Source organism: Sminthopsis crassicaudata, chromosome 2 (genome assembly GCF_048593235.1).
Source record: "Sminthopsis crassicaudata isolate SCR6 chromosome 2, ASM4859323v1, whole genome shotgun sequence".
Classification (NCBI taxonomy): domain Eukaryota; kingdom Metazoa; phylum Chordata; class Mammalia; order Dasyuromorphia; family Dasyuridae; genus Sminthopsis; species Sminthopsis crassicaudata.
The window spans coordinates 29,747,444-29,765,937 of record NC_133618.1 but is presented as its reverse complement, the minus strand read 5'-3'; positions in this window follow the sequence as shown (position 1 = coordinate 29,765,937).

Genomic DNA, 18,494 nt, shown 5'->3' with positions numbered 1-18,494 from the left:
TCATGGAGTAGATACAGGAGCTCAGCTGTACTCTCCCAACATTTCCCCTTGAATGGCTTAAAATCAAATTCAACAAGTGTCAAAAGCAACAAAAATTGAGGTGATATTAGGTTCTTACTAAATGCTAAGTCGGTACTTACAAAGAGATCACAGGAAACTCTTTGCTATCACTAAGTGTAGGCCCTTATGTAGCATATATATACAGTTCTAGGTCATAGTGTCAGAGCAAAGAGGAACACTAAAACTTGTGGCCACACGAGAGCAAGAGCCTTGTTCATAATTCCAAATCAGAGAAAAATGCTTATGATCTCTCCCAAGGGCTCAGGATCCAGGCCTGGTATTATATCCAAGTCAAAAAGGAGCGCACTAGCACTTTTAGCCCCAGCAGAACAGGGTACCTGGTCACAATTTCAGTTGAAAGAAGAGAGTTGTAGAGTAATAAGGTTCTTTCCTGGATAAAGACCAGCACTCAGGTCAATTGAGCAGTGACTCACTTCCCCTTGGATCGTTCCATCTTAGAAGCACTGAAAACTTACAGACATCCAAAACTATCTTTGAAAACAGCAGCACAAAAGCTTGAGACAAGGCCCCCACCACTACAGAAACAAAGCCTAATTTAAAATAAAGTTAAAAGTAAAATGGTAGACTGGTTAAAAAAAAAAAAGAATTTGACTTTAAGAAACTATTATGGTGACAGTAAAGATCAAAACACAAGCTCAGCAAAGGACAATGAAAGCAAAACAACTACAAGCACAATTTCAAAGAAAAAAGCAAATTGAACACAAGCCCAACAAGAATTCCTGAAAGTTTTTAAAGGATTTTTAAAAATCAAGTAAGAGAAGTGGAAGAAAAAATTGGGGGGGGGGGAGGAATGGCAGTGATGCAAGAAAATTACGAAGACTATTAACAACTTGTAAAAGAGGCATACACACACACATACTGAAGAAATTAACACTTTAAAAAAACAAAATTGGCCAAACAGGCTTAAAAAAAGAGAAGACCTTAAAAAAATAACTGATCAAATGGCAAAATGAACAAAAGTTAATTGAAGAAAACAATTTCCTAAAAATTAGATTTGCACAAGTGGAGACTAATGATTCCATGAAACATCAAGAAACAATAAAACATTCAAAAAATGAAAGAAAATCTGAAATATCTCATTGGAAAAACAATTGACTAGAAAAGAAATTCAATTGGGGAATGATAATTTAAGGATAATTGGGTAGTCTGAAAGCCTTTTTAACAAAAAGAGCCTACACATCATATTTCAAGAAATTATCAAGGAAAATTGCCCACGTATACTAGAATAAGAGGGTAAAATAGAAATTAAATTAAAAGACATTTCTTTCTGAAAGAGATCTTAAAATGAAAACTCCCAGAAATATTATAGTCAAATTCTAGAATTCCTTGGTTAAGGAGAAAATAAATATTCCGAATATCTGGAAAAAAAACAATTCAAATATTTTGGAGCCACAGTTAGGATCATCTAGTGTTTAGAAGTTTCTACATTAAAGGACTGAAGGACTTGGAATATAGTACAGAAGGGAAAAGAGCTAGAATTACAACCAAGAATAATCTATGCAGAAAAAACTGAGTATAATATTTTAGGGGAAAATGAATACTTAATTAAATAGAGGACTTTTAACCATTCCTGATAAAAAGACCAAAGCTGAATAGAAAATTTGACAATCAAACATGGGACTCATAGAAGCATAAGAAGATAAATATGAAAGAGAAATCTTAAGGGACTTAATATGTTGAAACTGTTTGTATTCCTATATGGGAAAATGATATTTGTAGTCCCTAAGAACTGTGTCATTATTAAGGCAGTTAGAAGGAGTATAGATAAATTTAAGGTATGAGTGTAAGTTGCCTTGAAAAAGAAATTAAATGGTAAGAAAAAGGGATGCCAAAGAGAGGACTGTGGGGATTGAGTGTGGATCACAACATAGCATTCTTTTGTTGTTGTTTACTTGCATTTTATTTTCTTTCTTATTTTTTTTTCTTTTTGATCTGATTTTTCTTGTGCATCATGGTAATTGTGGAAATATGTATAGAATAATTGCACAAGTTTAACATATATTAGATTACTTGCCATCTAGAGGGAAGTATGAGGGGAAGGGAGGGAAAAATTGGAACACAAGGTTTTGCAAGGGTGAATGTTGAAATTATTTATGCACATGTTTTTAATATATTTTTATTAAAACTTTACACCTTCAAAACATATACATGGACAACTCCTCAACAGTAACCCTTGCAAAACCTTGAGCTCCAATTTTCCCCCCTTCCCTCTATTCCCTCTTCTAAATGGCAAGTAATCCAACATATGCTAAACATGGTAAAAATATATATGTTAAATTCAATACATTATGCATATGTTGTGACAATTTTAAAAATCCTTTAATTTTTAAAATCCTCAAAGAAAAAAGAAAAAAAAAGATGCACTGGTATAGGGGGAGAGGAAGGGGAAGAATTTTGAAAAAACTATGTCACATAAAAGAAGCACAAAAGGAAGAGTTTTTACAATGAAGGGGGAAATGAGGTAGGGAGTGGTGGGCAAGACTTGAACCTTACTCTCAAAAAGAAAATAACATATGCAGTCATTAGGGATACAAATTATTTTACCCATCAAGGATATAAGAATGGAAGAGGATAAGAGGGGAGATGGGTGATATAAGGGAAGATATAAGGAAAACAATGGTCAGAAGCAAAACAGATTTTTGAGGAGGGACAATGTAAGAGAGATAAAGAAGCATAAATAGGGAAAAATAGGATGGAAAGAAATACAGAGTTAATCATAACTGTGAATGTGGGGATAAATTCATCCATAAAATGGAAGTAGATAGCAGAATAGATTAGAAACCAGAATCCAACAATATGTTGTTTACCAAAAAAAATTTGAAACAAAAAACCAAAATAAAAACAAAACAAAAAAACAGAGAGTTAAAATAAAGGTTTGGAGCTAAATCTTTTATTCTTCAGATGAGTTTTTCAAAAAAATTTTAAAAAGGGATAGCAATTATCAGATCAGAATTCAGACAAAACAAAAGCAAAAATAAACCTAATAAAAAAGAGATAAGCAGAGAAAATACATTTTGCTAAAAGGTGCCATAGAAAACTAAGTACTATCAATACTAAACATGCACCAAATGGTAGCGCATCCAAATTCTTAAAGAAAAAATTAAATGAGCTATAGGAGGAAGCAAATAGAAAAACTATATTAGTAGAGAACTTCAACTTTTTGCTCTCAAAACTAAATAAATTTAATTATAAAATAGATAAGAAAAAAAAGACAGGAATAGAAATTTAGGAAAAAATGAGATGTACTAGATCTCTGGAGAAAATTAATGGGAATAGAAAGGAGTTCACCTTTTTTCTCAGCTGTACATGGCACTTTCACAGAAATTGACCTGTATTAAGGCCTAACAATCTCACAACCAAATGCAGAAAAGCAGGAATATTAAATGCATCCTTTTCAAACTATTATGTAATAAAAATGCGTTCAGTAAAGGGCCATAGAAGCATAGATTAAAAATCCATTGTAAATTAAATGATTTAATTTTTTTTAAAATGAATGAGCCAAAAAAACAGATAATCAAAATAATCAATAATTTCATTAAAGGAAATGACAATATTGAGGCAACATTCCAAAATTTGTGGGATGCAGCCAAAGCAGTACTTAGGGAAAATTTTACATCTGTAAATGCTTACATAAGTTAAATGGAGAAAAAACAGATCAATGAATTGAGTATTCAATTAAAAAAAAACTGGGAAAAGAACACATTTTAAACCCCTAATTAAACACTAAAATGAAAAATCCTGAAAAATAAAGGCAAGATTAATAAAATTGAAAGAAAAAAAGCTATAGAACTAGTAAACAAAATTAAGAGTTGATTTTACAAAAATACCCATGCACAATAAAATAAATAAATCAATGTTTAATTTGATTTAAAAAAGGAAAGAGGAAAACCAAATTATTAGTACTAAAAATGAAAAGGATGAATTCACCACCAATGAACATGGAACTAAAATAACTATTAGGAGCTATTTTGCTTGATTAAATGCCAATAAATCTAACAATCTAAATGAAATGAATAAATATTTACAAAAATATAAATTGCCCAGATTAATAGAAGAGGAAGTAGATTACTTAAATAATCCCATCTTAGAAAAAGAAATTGAACAAGCCATAAATGAGTTTTCTGAGAAAACTTTTTTAGGACCAGATGGATTCACAAGTAAATTCTACAAAACATTTAAAAAACAGCTAGTTCAAATACTATATAGACTATTTGGGGAAATAGGCAAAGAAGGAATCTTACCAAATTCTTTTTATGACATAAATATGGTGCTGATACTTAAGCCAGGAAAAACAAAAACAGATGAAAAAAATTCTAGACCAATTTCCCTAACAAATATTGTTGCAAAAAAATTTAAATAAAATTCTAACAGGGAAATCACAGCAAAATATCACAAAGATTATACAATATGACTTGCTGAAATTTGTACAAAGAGTGCAAGGCTGATTCAATGTTAGGAAAACTATTAGTCTAAGTGATCATAAATTGATAATAAAAAAAAACAAAAACCATATGATATTCTCATGGAAAAAATTACCTGTCAGATCTATTGCTAAAGGGAAAAATTATGACTAAATAAAAGATAGAGAGAAATACAGGAAGCAAAATAGATAATTTTGATTGCATTCAGTTTAAAAGATTTTGCACAACCAAAACCAATGCAGCCAAGATTAAAAAGAAGGAAATTAGGGGAAAGAATTCTACATCAAGTTTCTCCAATAAAAATGTCTTTTCTCAAATATACAGGGAACTGAGTCAAATTTATAAAAAATAAAAATCATTCTGATGACTGGTCAAAGGATATAAATAGGCAGTTTTCAGATGAAGAAATCAAAACTAAATATAGTCATATAAAAATGTTCTAAATCACTCTTGATTAGAGAAATACAAATTAAAATAACCAATCAGCTAACATGACAGAAAAAGAACATGATAAATTTTGTAGGAAATCTGAAAAGTTGAAACAATGTATTTTTGATGGAGTTGTGAACTGCTCCAACCATTCTGGAGAAAAATTCCAATTCCAGTTCCAAAATGAAGGTGGCATGAAAACAATAGGCATCAATCAATATATTTTAATTCACTGAGGATCTTCAGCTTTGAATGGAATTCTTTGGCAAAGTAAAGAATTATTCTGAAAAATAAAGGTAGTTTAGAGCAAGGTAAGCCATGGATCTCCAGTGTCTTGCCAGTATTTTGAAAAAGCAAGAAGGCTGAGATGTCTTGGTGGTTCTTTTGAAAGGCAGTATAGTGAATTGACTTAAAAACCACTGCACTGGGACACTTTCAATGTTAGACCTGGGCAGGAGGATCTTAAAACAATTCAGTTCAATGATGCTCAAGGGTGTGCCCCAATATTTGAGACACTATGTTATGTAAAAATAATTTTGGTTAACATGTTTTTTCCTTAAACCACCATAATATGGTAAGCATTCTAATTCATGAAATAAGCAAAACTTGTCTATTACATACGTGCATTAATCTGAAAGTACAGCAGACTCTGAACTTGCAAAGAACTTTTAAAAAAAATTTTAAAAGCTCCTCTTATTAAAAGGAAACTGCACATGCTTCATTCCTCTCCTCACTCTCCTTCTTAAGTGTGGAGTATCCTGCCATTCTTCATGGCAAATACTGTTTCAAGAATGGAAAAAGCTGGCATCCAGGCAGTTCAATTTACAGGTGAGAAAATTGTGCATCAGCTAGGTTCCATCACTTTTTGGGATGAGTTCTGGGTGCAGCAGGACCATAGCTGGGAGAGATTAGTCCAATCTTTTAATTTTTTTCTGAAGAAACAGAATTTTTCCTTTTCATAGAGTCTAAATCTATTTGTTGGCAACTTTTGCCCAGTTGCTTTCAGGGTCAGACACCAGTGTAACAGATGTGGTGCAGGGAAGAAGTGAGGGGTGGAAGACTGGAAGTCATCATGATGACAAAGAACAGAGTCTGAGTTGAAAGAGAGTGAGATAGTCGGTTGTGATCACATAAAATTGTGTCTGAAGTAAGTGTCAGCAGATCAAGGGTATGACTACCTCTGGTTTGGGATGATAGGGTGGAAATGGGTCACTGGAAATGAGGAAGGGATTGATTTGAGAGTTTGGAGTGGTCAGTAGAGTGTCACTTTGCATTTTCTAGTAAGAAGGTAAGAATTGAGCTAAGGAAAAACTGAATTTATTGAGAGAGGAGAGTGCTCTAGAAATTGGTAGACAATAGCTAGATCTTGATAGGACAGTAAATCTGTGTTACTGCAAGGGGTAATGGGGAGCAAAGAGCATTTCAACTCCCCTGCCATGACCGACGAGTGAGTGAAGAATGAAAGGGCCACAGCAGGAATTGGTAGGTCTCAGTGGAGAAGAAAAAGACAGAAAATCGAAGTTAGTTTGATATTGAAAGGAGTAGATAGGTTTATCGTGGAACCAGGGGCAGCCAACAGGGATAGAGAAAAGGTCAGCCAAGGGTTCAGAATCACAGCAATTGGAGGGTTGATGAGATGGGACTGTGTTAATTATTGAGGGACGGACTTCCATTTGGTTATTGTGGCTCATAAGGGTTAAGCCTTGAGGTGGAGCTGTCTTAGACATAAAGCACCTGTGTGTAGCTAGGAAAGTCTGGGGAGGGGGATGGAGGGGCCAGTATTAGGACTGTAGAAAGACAGGGAGTGCTGGTGAGCTGGGAAACTCTCCTCCTTCTTGGGCAGCCAGGTGAAGCAATCTCTGATTTTGTTTTCCTCATCTGTAGAAAGGGGGCTTTCTCTCTGCCAGGATGGCTAGGAGGAAAGTGCCAGGGAAACTTGAAGGTGCCAGCAAGCTAGAGCAGGGACAGTGATTATGACAGCTCCCTGGTGTCAGGTTGAGGGAGGCCGCGTCCCAGGCCCCTCTCTCCAGGTGAGTCACTTGTGTCAGGCTCTTTCTCTCCACCTGAAACAAAGTGAGCCCCGAAGGACCTGGCTCCATGCCCTGGCCCTCCACACTGCAGTGCCAGGGCGAGCCCACTCGGAACGCCCTGAGGTTAAGTGCAAACAGCAACCCCCATGAGAAGGAGGAAGTTGCTTTTGTCTCAGGCTGCTGCTCTCTGATGTATGTCAGGGATGACACCCGTTCAATAAACCGAGCAAACTTTACCCGTCCGGCTCTTGGCTCCCTCCAAACCCCACAGTTAGCTCAGCTGTTCCTCTTGGCTGTTTTGTACATCCTGGTGAAGCTTTCCTGGGGCCTCATTTCCCCAAGAAATGCTTCCTTTTGGAGATCCCTGGGACAACTCTGCCCAGGTCATCTCCCCCCACCAGAATGTGAGCTCCCTCAAAGGCCAGGCCATTGCTGGGATTTTTGTCCCTTTCTTTGTATCCCCAGGCTTTAGCTCAGTGCGTGGTACAGAGGGACCCCTTAATAAAGTCTTCCTGACTTGATTTCCCTAGAAGCAACCTCAGAGCACATCTAGTCCAACCCTTTTATTTTACTGAAGGAGAGAATAAGACTTGGAGAGGGGAAAGGACTTGCCCAGTCACATAGCTAGGGACAGAGTCAGAGAGGAACCCCAGATGTGGAGCGCTTTTCACTTCTTCATCCTTCGTTGGACGTCAATTGATGCAAGAGATGTTTCTTTGAGAGGTTACACTCAAATATTTGAAAGGCAATTTGTGGATGAGGGATTAGGCTTTTAATCACAGAGGACAGAACACTCAGTACTTGGTGGACACCATGAAGAGACTGATTTAGCCTTGATATCAGAAAAGGTTTTGTAACAAAGTGGAGATGTCCAAACAGGCTGCCTCGGGAGATGGGGACTTCCTCCCTCTGATTCTGTTCAAGAGACTTCCCAACCACTTCCTTCCTGGAGATGTTACAGTTGGGATTCCTTCATGTAGGGGATACTACATGAACTCTCCAGCTCAGTGATTCAGGGAAGTTACATTTTGGTAAATCTGTGACATTTTAAGTACTCTGAAAAAACTTAGCAAACCAAAGATCATTCTAGATGGGAAAAGAAGGTTGGTCTTCATGACTAAAATTCAGGCCCTGTAACATGAGCTAATTCTAATCCACATCTTCTCTCCCATCTATATGTTATAAATTGAAGAGAGAAGGGAATTCCCCCTCCAGCCCTAGGATCCAGCTTCAAAATTCCCCTTTCCAATAACTCCAGTGCTTAGTACACAGTAAGTGCATAATTAGTGTTTATTGACTGACTGGCATCCTTCTAGACTCGACTCCAACACAGCCATCTTCTTCAGGTATTTGCTGCCCTGCCAGCCTCCACTATTAGTGCCCTCGGACCCAGCTACACCATATACAACTTGTATATCATGCCTGGTTCTATATACATTGTCTCCTCCACAATTAGAATATGGACTCCTCAAGGACAGAGACCCTGTTTTTGTCTTTCTTTATGACTCTAATACTGAGCATGCTACCTGTAACACAATAAGTGCTTTAAAAATGTATGGTGACTGTTTAATCAAGTCGAAATTTGTCTCTTTACTATCTCTCCCTCCAGCTTCCCACCTCATCCTTTATCACTCCTAGCTTTGGGATGCCGAGGTTTGCCTCATCTTGAATCTTGGGAATACACTCTCTCTCTCTCTCTCTCTCTCTCTCTCTCTCTCTCTCTCTCTCTCTCTCTCTCTCTCTCTCTCTCTCTCTCTCTCTCTCTCTCTCTCTCTCTCTCTCTCTCTCCTTCTCTCTCTCTGTCTCTCTGTCTCTCTCTCTGTCTCTCTCACTCTCTCTCTCTCTCACTCACACACACACACACACACACACACACACACACACACACACACACACACACTACTTCTGGAAAGATTTAAGCCCCCAGCAGGAATAGAAATCTCTTTTTCATTCCTTTGCCAACATCCTTCTGCTTATCTCCCAGTTCTGTCTGCAGCCCATCCAGGGACAAGATGTGATGACAAGATGTAGGAGATGGCTGTGACTGGCAGGGATAAATATAACTCATGGGCCACAAAGTAAATAACCACAAAGCCCATGGGGTGGATATTTATTTTATTTAAGGTATAGTTGAATTCTAAGGAAAATTATTTTTTCCCTCACTTGATAATCACAGAGCATTACCCCCCCTCTATTATTTTGTTCTTTAGAGTCCTTCCTAAACACATGCAAACCTTAATGAAAGAGGGGAGAATAAGTAGGCTTAAAAGAAAAATTAATGAGCAGCTAAAATCAAACATAAAAGAAACTTTAGAAGATGATTCATGTGCCAGGAAAAGCCAATCCCAGGGAGAAGAGACTAATAGATTTGCCCTCTCTACACAACAACCTGGGAAGTATTATTTTTATCTCTATATTACCCTTGAGGAAACTGAGGCAGACATGAAGTTAAATGACTTGCTGAGGGTCACACAGCTTGTAAAGGCAGAATTAGAACTCAGGACTTTCTGACTCCAGGTCTAGTACTTTGCCTACTGTAGAACTAATTATTTCTAATAGGGAATATGTCCAATGAGAGCACCCCAATCATAACACCAGAATTCCTCAGTAGTCCTACAGCTTTGGAGCTATGAGACATTCCTCCAGACCACCTTTGTTCCCTAAATATGTGTCCCTAATGGATAATCCTCATGGGCTCCCATTCTTTCTACTGATGATAAATGTGGGTTAGAGAAGAAAGGGAATTTTCCATTTCAGGTATTCTTAACCTGGGTCTTTGGCTTTGCCTTTTTAATATTTTGAGATATTTATGTAATAAAATATTTTAATATTTTGAGAATGGCATTTCAATATATTAATTTTATTTTAAGCATTTCAGAAGTGTATTCTAAAAAATCCTCAGGGATCACTAGATTAGCATGTATCCACCACACAGAAAACGGTTAAGATGTCTGATTTTCTTGTGAGTTTTCTTACTGTGCTATTTGATTCAACGCTTTTTCCTTACACTGGTCACCTCTCCTGACTCACTTGTAAAAGCCAATATATTGGATAGGAGCCAAACAGAAGGAACTTGATCTCTTTTGCCAATACAATGTTTTATATCTCAAGACAAGTAGAATATCTCCCCACCTCCAGGGGGAGGTTTCTTCTCCAGGTTAAACATTCCCACTTCCTTTGAGTGACCATCATGTGACATGAAGTCAAACAACCAGTCCGGCTACCATCCAATTCATCAATATCCTTCTTAAACCATGACCTCTCCCCCATCCAATCTCCCAGGTCAAAGGACAGCAAGATTAGCCTTTCACATTCCTGGGAGCCATATCTCTCTCCATGTACCTGAAGACCATAGTTTGGAACTAGCTGAGAGAGTAGAAGTTTCAAACATGGAGAGATAGACTTGTACCTGAAGATGATAGTTCGGACCTTGCTGAGAGAGAGAAAGTTTCAAACATGGAAAGGCAGATTTTTCTGGAAAAGGATAATGGAAGGATGTGGGATCTAGACATGAGGCAGTAGGTTTCAAAAGCTTAGAGAGAGCCCTAAGAGATTTTTGGACAATCATACCCATTATATAAGGGCTGTAGTACGGAAGAGAGATTGGATTTATTCTACTAGATAGTCTCTGCTTTAATATCTCTCCTGGCCTCCTCTCTAACCTTCATGTCTTTATACTGGTTGTTCTCTCATTTCTGGAACGCTCTCCCTCCTCGCCTCTGACTCTGACACTCTCTAGCTTCCTTCTAGGTTCAGTTAATTTTCCACCTTTTTCAGTTCTCTCTGCTTTGGTGTCTTCCCCTGAAAGGTTCCATCTACTCTTAGTGTTTCTTACATATATCTATTTATTTAGATTTTATTTAGATTTTTGCCTCCCCCTCTGTAAGCTCCTTAAGAATAAGGACTGATTCTACTTTTTCTTTGGATGACCAGTGAATTACCATGGGACCTGACATATGGTAAAAATTTAAGAAATGAGTGTCGATTAATTGATTGATTGGACAAAACTACGTTCTATGGTCTCTTCTTGCACTGGTGGTCTAAAATTGTATGATTCAATGAATGAATCAGAGGCTCCTAGAAGGAAAACAAGGGAATTGGATCCAATCACTCTCTCCTAAAAATGTAAACAATTTTTGCTCTTCTACAACTGGGTGGGAAACCACTTTTTCTGCCAAGGGTCATTTGGATATTTATAACATCATTCTCGGGCCACGCAAAATTACCAACTTCTAGAACTGGAGCAGTGGGAGGTTGTTGTTCCTAGTTTTCAGCTCATCAGTTGCCTTGGCAAAGGATTTCGGGGGTTTTATACAGGCCACAGACTGGATGGTTCCCACCCCCATTGTAGAATAATTCTGAACAGAAAGTTCTCCCAAATAGCCAAGCCAGTGTTTCCCTGAGAGGTTGGGTTAACCCCATTGATGAATGACATACACCACCTTGTGGTCAGTGAGAGGAACAACTGGACTTCTAGCTCCCATTTTTCCCAGGGTCTGTGGAATCTGTAGTTGGATCCCATGTCATTCAACTCATGTTGGGTGCAGAGGAAGGAGCAGGTCCACAAGGGGAATGAAAGCTCTTTACTAGACATGGTCCCTGACTTCATAAATGGGGAGAGGGGAGGACATGAGGCAGAAATATGGTTAATATGAAGGGAAAATTCTTGTCAGGACTTTCCACGATGCATTACTATTTGCTGACTGTGTATGATATGTTCTGGAAGGCTAGCACCTCTGGTGGGAATACTGAAAAGTCCTATTCACAGCTGTTCATCCATTTTTGGCTTCCATCTGATTCACCCAACGCTTACCTGTGGCTCCAAGAATCTGTAACATCCACACCCAAGTAAAACTAACTCAACAGGTTGAGGGTAACCAACAAGCCTCAAACTAGTCTAGTGGTTAAACATTCAAAGACTTCACCCCATAAAACAGCAGATGAGGACGACTTGTTCCAATGGCCATAAAGCAGGAGCTATGGAGCACTTAGATCTTGCTCACACATCAAAGGCACCGAGGTCATCCACTGCACCCCTATTGTCTTAACTCACTGGACTTCAGTGGCTCAGGAAGAAAAGGGGAGCCTCATGACTTTATTCGACTCTGGTTCACTTAAATCCAAGGACAAGTCAAGACATCACCCTAGGATGCTATTGATCCTCTTAGAAAACAAAGGACACGCAACAACAATATTTGCTAAGCATGAATGTTATATTTTTCCTTAATAGAAATTCTTATTTCTTCTTCTTTTTTTAATTAAAGCTTTTTATTTTCAAAACATATGCATGGATAATTTTTCAACATTGACCCTTGCAAAACCTTGTGTTCCAAATTTGCCCTTCCATCTCCTGTCCTAGATGGCAAGTAATCCAATACATGTTAAACATGTTAAAATGTATGTTAAATCTATTGTATGCATACATATTTATACATTTATCTTGCTGCACAAGAAAAATCTGATCAAAGGGGAAAAATGAGAAAAAAAATGCAAATGAACAACAAAAAGAGTGAAAATGCTATGTTGGCATCCATACTCAGTTCCCACAATCTTCTTTCTGGGTGTAATCTTATCACAAGATCACTGGAACTGGCCTGAATCACCTCATTGTTGAAGAGAGCCACGTGCATCAGAATTAATCATCATATAATCTTGTACATTGTCAATGTACAAATCTCCTTGTTCTGCTTATTTTACTTAACATGAGGTCTTGTAAGTCTCTCCAGGCCTCTCTGGTATCATCTTGCTGATCATTTCTTATAGAACAATAATATTCCATAACATTCATATACCATAATTTGTTCAGCCATTCTCCAGTTGATGGGCATCCATTCAGTTTCCAGTTTCTGGCCACTATAAAGAGGGCTGCCACAAACATTTTTGAACATACAGGTCCTTTTCCCTCCTTTAAGATCTCTTTGGGATATAAGCCCAATAGAAATACTGCTGGATCAAAGGATATGCACAGCTTGATAATTCTTTGAGCAGAGTTCCAAATTGCTCTCCACAATGGTTGGATCAGTTCACAACTCCACCAACAAATTAATGTCCCAGTTTTTCCACATCCCCTCCAACATTCTTCATTATCTTTTCTTGTCATCTCAGCCAATCTCAGAGGTGTATGGTGGTACCTCAGAATTGTCTTAATTTACGTTTCTTTGATCAATAGTGATTTAGAGCACTTTCTCATATGATTGAAAATAGTTTCTATTTCTTCATCTGAAAATTGTCTGTTCATATCCTTTGACCATTTATCAATTAGAGAATAGCTTGAATGCTTATAAATTTGAGTCAATTCTCTATATATTTTAGAAATAAGGCCTTTATCAGGACCCTTGAATGTCAATTTTCCCCAGTTTATTACTTTCCTTCTAATTTTTTCTGCATTGGTTTTATTTGTACAAAAACTTTTTAACCTAATATAATCAAAATGTTCTATTTTTTGTTCAATAATGAACTCTAGTTCTTTTTTGGCCACAAATTCCTTCCTTCCCCACAGATTTGAGAAGCAAACTCTTCTTTGTCCTTCTAATTTGCTTATAATATCATTATAAATGTTATTTTTAAGCATAAGTATTATTATCTACATTTTACTGATGAGGAAACAAGGTTGGAGGTAGGTAATTTAACATGTAGCTACTCAGTAATGAGCTCCAAAACTGGAACCTGGATTTTCAGACTCAAGACCACTGTTCTTCTTTTTACCACTAAAGTGACTTTCAAGTCTTCTGGTTTTGGGTCCCCTTTATACTCTTAAAATAAAGATTCCCTGTGTTTATGAGAGTCATGTGTAATGGTATATATCATATTAGCTTTGATTTCAAAGACTTTCAAAAGAGTCTTGGGGACCCTGGAAATTCCTAGACTACACTTAAAGAACTGTTGAACTATAACATGCTAATAAGAGACTTTTAAAATGATACAGAAGGTAAAAAGGGGGAAGATCATTAATGAGTTGAAAGATGGATACGATGGAAGTCTATTCCACTTTTGGCTACTTTCTTTGTCTGGAAGGTTTTTTTCCTGACTCCTAGTTCTGCACTCTGGGCCAGAAAGAACAAATTCAATTTCTCTTCCGTGTGACAGCTTTCAAATAATTGAAGGAATCTATTTTGTTCCCCTGAATCTTCTCTTGTCTGGATTAAAATACTTAGTTTTGTTGTTTGTTTTTTTTTTTTCAACCAAATAAACCTAACCCCTCTTTGTTTTGCCAGCCCATTGAAGACAGATATTAAGTTCTCCTTAAGACACTTCTCTGGGCTAAAATACTCCAGTTCCTTGAACCAGTCTTCCCATGGTTTATTTACTGGTCCTCAAACCCCAAGGGTCTCTCTTCTTGGGATCCATTCCAGGCTGTCAGTGATCTTCCTAAAATGTGGTTCTCATACTAAAAAAGGGAAAGGGACTTGCATGTGCCAAAATATTTGTGGCAGCCCTTTTTTTGTAGTGACTAGAAACTAGAAAATGAATGGATATCCATCAATTGGAGAACGGTTGGGTAAATTATGGTATATGAAGGTTATGGAATATTATTGTTCTACAAGAAATGATCAGCAGGATGATTTCAGAGAGGCCTGGAGATACTTATAGGAACTGATGCTGAGTGAAGTGAGCAGAACCAGGAGATCATTAGACACACTTCAATAACAGTACTATATGAAGATGTATTCTGATGGAAGTGGATATCTTCAACATAGAGAAGAGTTAATCCAATTCCAATTGACCAATGATGGACAGAATCAGCTACACCCAGAGAAGGAACACTGGGAAATTAGTGTAAACTGTTAGCATTTTTTGTTTTTCTTCCCAGGTTTACCTTCTGAATCCAATTCTTCTTGTGCAACAAGAAATTTGGTTCTGCACACATAGATTGTATCTAGGATATACTATAACATATTTAATATGTATAAGACTGCCTGCCATCTAGGTGAGGGGGTGGAGGGAGGAAAGGGAAAAAGCGGAACAGAAGTGAGTGCAAGGGATAATGTTGTAAAAAATTACCCATGCATATGTACTGTCAATAAAAAGTTATAATTTTTAAAAATGTGGTTCTCAGAATAGAATACTCTAATTTGGTCTCTTTTTTGGGATATAGAATAGTAATATTTTTACTTCTTTATACTAAACACTGCACTTTTGTTAATCCAGCCTGAGATTATTTGGACACTAAAGTCCTCCTATGCCTCACTGAAGCATGGAGAAAACTGTCAGGGGATCTTTCTCCTAGCCAAGGCCAACAACTCTACATATACCTTTGATCTCATCTCCACCCGGACCTCCAGCGGATCGATGCCACCTAGCATCCTCTCTCTCTCTGTCAGTCTCTATCTCTATTTCTCTCTGTCTTTCTCCTTTCTTTCCCCTTTCATCTTTCTTTCCCCTCCCTCCCATCTGTCTCTCTCATCTTTAATCTCTCCTATCCCTCAACTTCTTTTCTGCTGCCATAAAATCCAAAAACATGAGTTCATATCTCCCTATCCTTAAAAAAAATCCTCACTTGATTTGTTCCCAACAAATATATATTATTTATTATAACTTCATGGTTAAACTCCTTAAGAAAATAAAAAACAATCAGTGCCTCTTCTCTTTACTTCTAAACTATCTATAGTCTGGCTTCATCATTTGGCTGAAAGGTGCTCTCTCTGACGTTACCAATGATCTCTTAATTGACAAATCAAATGACCTGTGTTGAATTTTGATCTTATTATCTCATATAGTTGATTTCTGGATCTATATATGTATCTCTCCCGAGATTCCTCTTGGACATTTCCTAGTTGGATGCTTTATGAGAATCTCAAACTCAAACATGTCTAAAAAAAGATTCACTTTTATCCCCATATTCTTTACCTTCTAAACTTCCCTATTACTATAGTCAAGGGTACCACCATCCTCAAGATCATCTTCCACATCCAAATACAATTTGTTGCCAAATTTATCTTCCTGATATCTTTCATCCAAATCCTTATTACCTCCTGACTACAACACTAGAGGAGATTTCTAACTGGTCTTCCTGCCTAAGTCTCTCCCTAATCCAACCCATCTTCAACTCAGCTGTTAGTGGCTTTTCTAAACTGTAGCTCTGACCCTGTCACCCTTCCTTCTCCAGCTCTTGTCAGTAAGACCCGGTGGCTCCTGATCACATCCAGTATCAAAGAGAAACTATTTGATCAGCATGTGAAGGTCTTTATCACCTGACCCCTTTCTACCTTTTCCTTTCCAATAGTCTAAACTTTGTCTTACCACTGAATTTCGATAACTTTGGAAGAGAGAATGAGTTTGATGACTTGGCAAAGCTCTGTCTCACTTAAGTCCAATCCGTGACCAAGTCAGGACCTTTGGGTCATCATTGATCTATTTTGAAAATGAAAGAAAAACAAATAACAACATTTCACTCCCCTTCACACACTATATGATTCGGATGTGCTGCTCCATTACAGTTCCTAGAACACAACATGGAAGACTCCATTTGCCATTCTTGGTCCCTCCAATCTGCTGATGTCTTCCTCTTTAGGTTCCCCCCCCATTTTCTCCATAATATCTTGTTTTTCAGTAGTATTCTCTATTAGAATGTAAGCTCCTTGAAGACATGGATTATTTTTAGCTTTAGTTTTTCTTTGTATAACCTGCACTTGGCATAGAACTTGACATATAATAAGAGCTTGATAAATGCATGTTAACTTACCGATCAATTCAATGATAAATCAAGATTGCAATACGCTACCCATGTCCTGACAGAGAGGTGATGAACTAAAATGCAGAATGAAACAAGCATTTTTGAACACAGCAAATGTAGGGATATGTTTTGTTTGCTTTTATAAATTTGTTACAAGGATTTTGTTTGTTTTTTTTTCCCCCAAGATGGCAAGAAAAATGGGGGAAATGGTAAGTTGCTTTTTCTCCAAAAGAAAAAAAAAAAAAAGAAACGAGACTCGTTGAATAATTTTTTATTGCACAGAAAAGGGCCAAAGGAAGGTCAGATGGAATCAAACAGCTTTAAAATTTCCATGCTGGAAGTCACTATATTCATCAATAAAAAAGTAAGTTCTACTTGAGAGAGAAGTACTTTTCATTCAGTCCTTTCTCTGTTCTTTTTCATAAGATGCAACGCTTATTTTAACTTGATATTTGCCAAGTTTCAGATCAATTTAATTTAAAAAGACATAAAAATGGCATTAGCTTTGGGACTACCATATCAGATTATAGGCTTAAGCTTGATTGTGTTCAATTTGCCTGAAGAAGGGGACACAAGCAAGCTTAGAGTCCAAAGAAATTGGTAAAACCTCCAAGAATGGAGTGGGGGGAGTCTCACTGGGCTCTGCCATAGTCAGAGGATTTGGTTCTGGGTGCCACTGTTCAGGAAGGTAGTGAGACTGGAGGAAGGACACTCAAAGAGGGCATCCAAAAAGGCAAAGGGTCTCAAGTCCTTGGAACATGGAGATTGCTTGAAGGAACTGAGAATTTTTAGCTGCAGATAACTCAGGGAGGAAACAATTCATGAGAACTTAAGTACCTGGAAGGTCATGATGTGAAAGGATGACCAGACTTGGTCTATTGGCCCCAGAAGGCAGAAATAGGAGAAAGGAATAGAAGCTACAAATAATCCTGTTTAGGCTTTCTTTTATCCAAGCAGAATGGGATAGTGGGTACTTCATCCCTGGAAGTACCCGTAGCAATCTATCTGCTTGGAGAACAGACTTTCATTCGGACATATGTTGGACTAGAAGCTTCTGGGGTCTCTTCCAACTCTGAGGTTCTATGAATGATTCTGTTTATGTCTCGTTCTTCTGTGCCATCCAAAGCTGCCCTCGGCACGTTCACTTTCACCAAATCCCATCAATGTCATGTTTAAGGGGACAGTGGAACACAGAGCAGTTTTGATCCCAAACTTGCCTTCTTCTCAGCAACATCTCTACTCAAAAAGCTTCATGTATACCAGCATTAAATAACTCAAAAGTGGATAAAAATTACTAAGAGTGTGAGAGGGGAAAAAACCAAACCACAGGAAGACTATTCATAGTTGGCTATTTCCAGTTTATCTGGAGATGTGAATTTCACTTACAAAAGGGATCATGGGATCACAGATTTAGTGTGGGAAGTGTCTTTAGTCTAACTTCCTCACTTGATAGATGAGGAAACTGAGGTCCATAATCTTTCCCAAGGTCACATTTCCTGTGAAATAAGATTTTTGGGTTAGGATTTTGTTTTTCAACCAATATGTTGAAGCTGGGGTTCATCTTAGGACACAAAAGAGGAGAGTTGGGAGGAGCTCTTCCTAGGGAACTTCTGCATTCTTTTCTAGATGTAGGTAAAAAAGAGAAGATTCCCCCAAATGCTAGATGACCAACTATTGCCCCAACCAATGGGGCTTTCCATCCTAACTAAATTAGCCTGCAGGTCGTCCCCCAAGAATGGTTGTCCCTGGAGCCTGGAATGCCCTCTCTCTCACCTCCGCTCATCCCTCTCTTGGAACCCCTCATTCCCTTCAAGGCTCAATGCACATGCTACAACTCAGAGGAAGGCTCTTCATATCCAC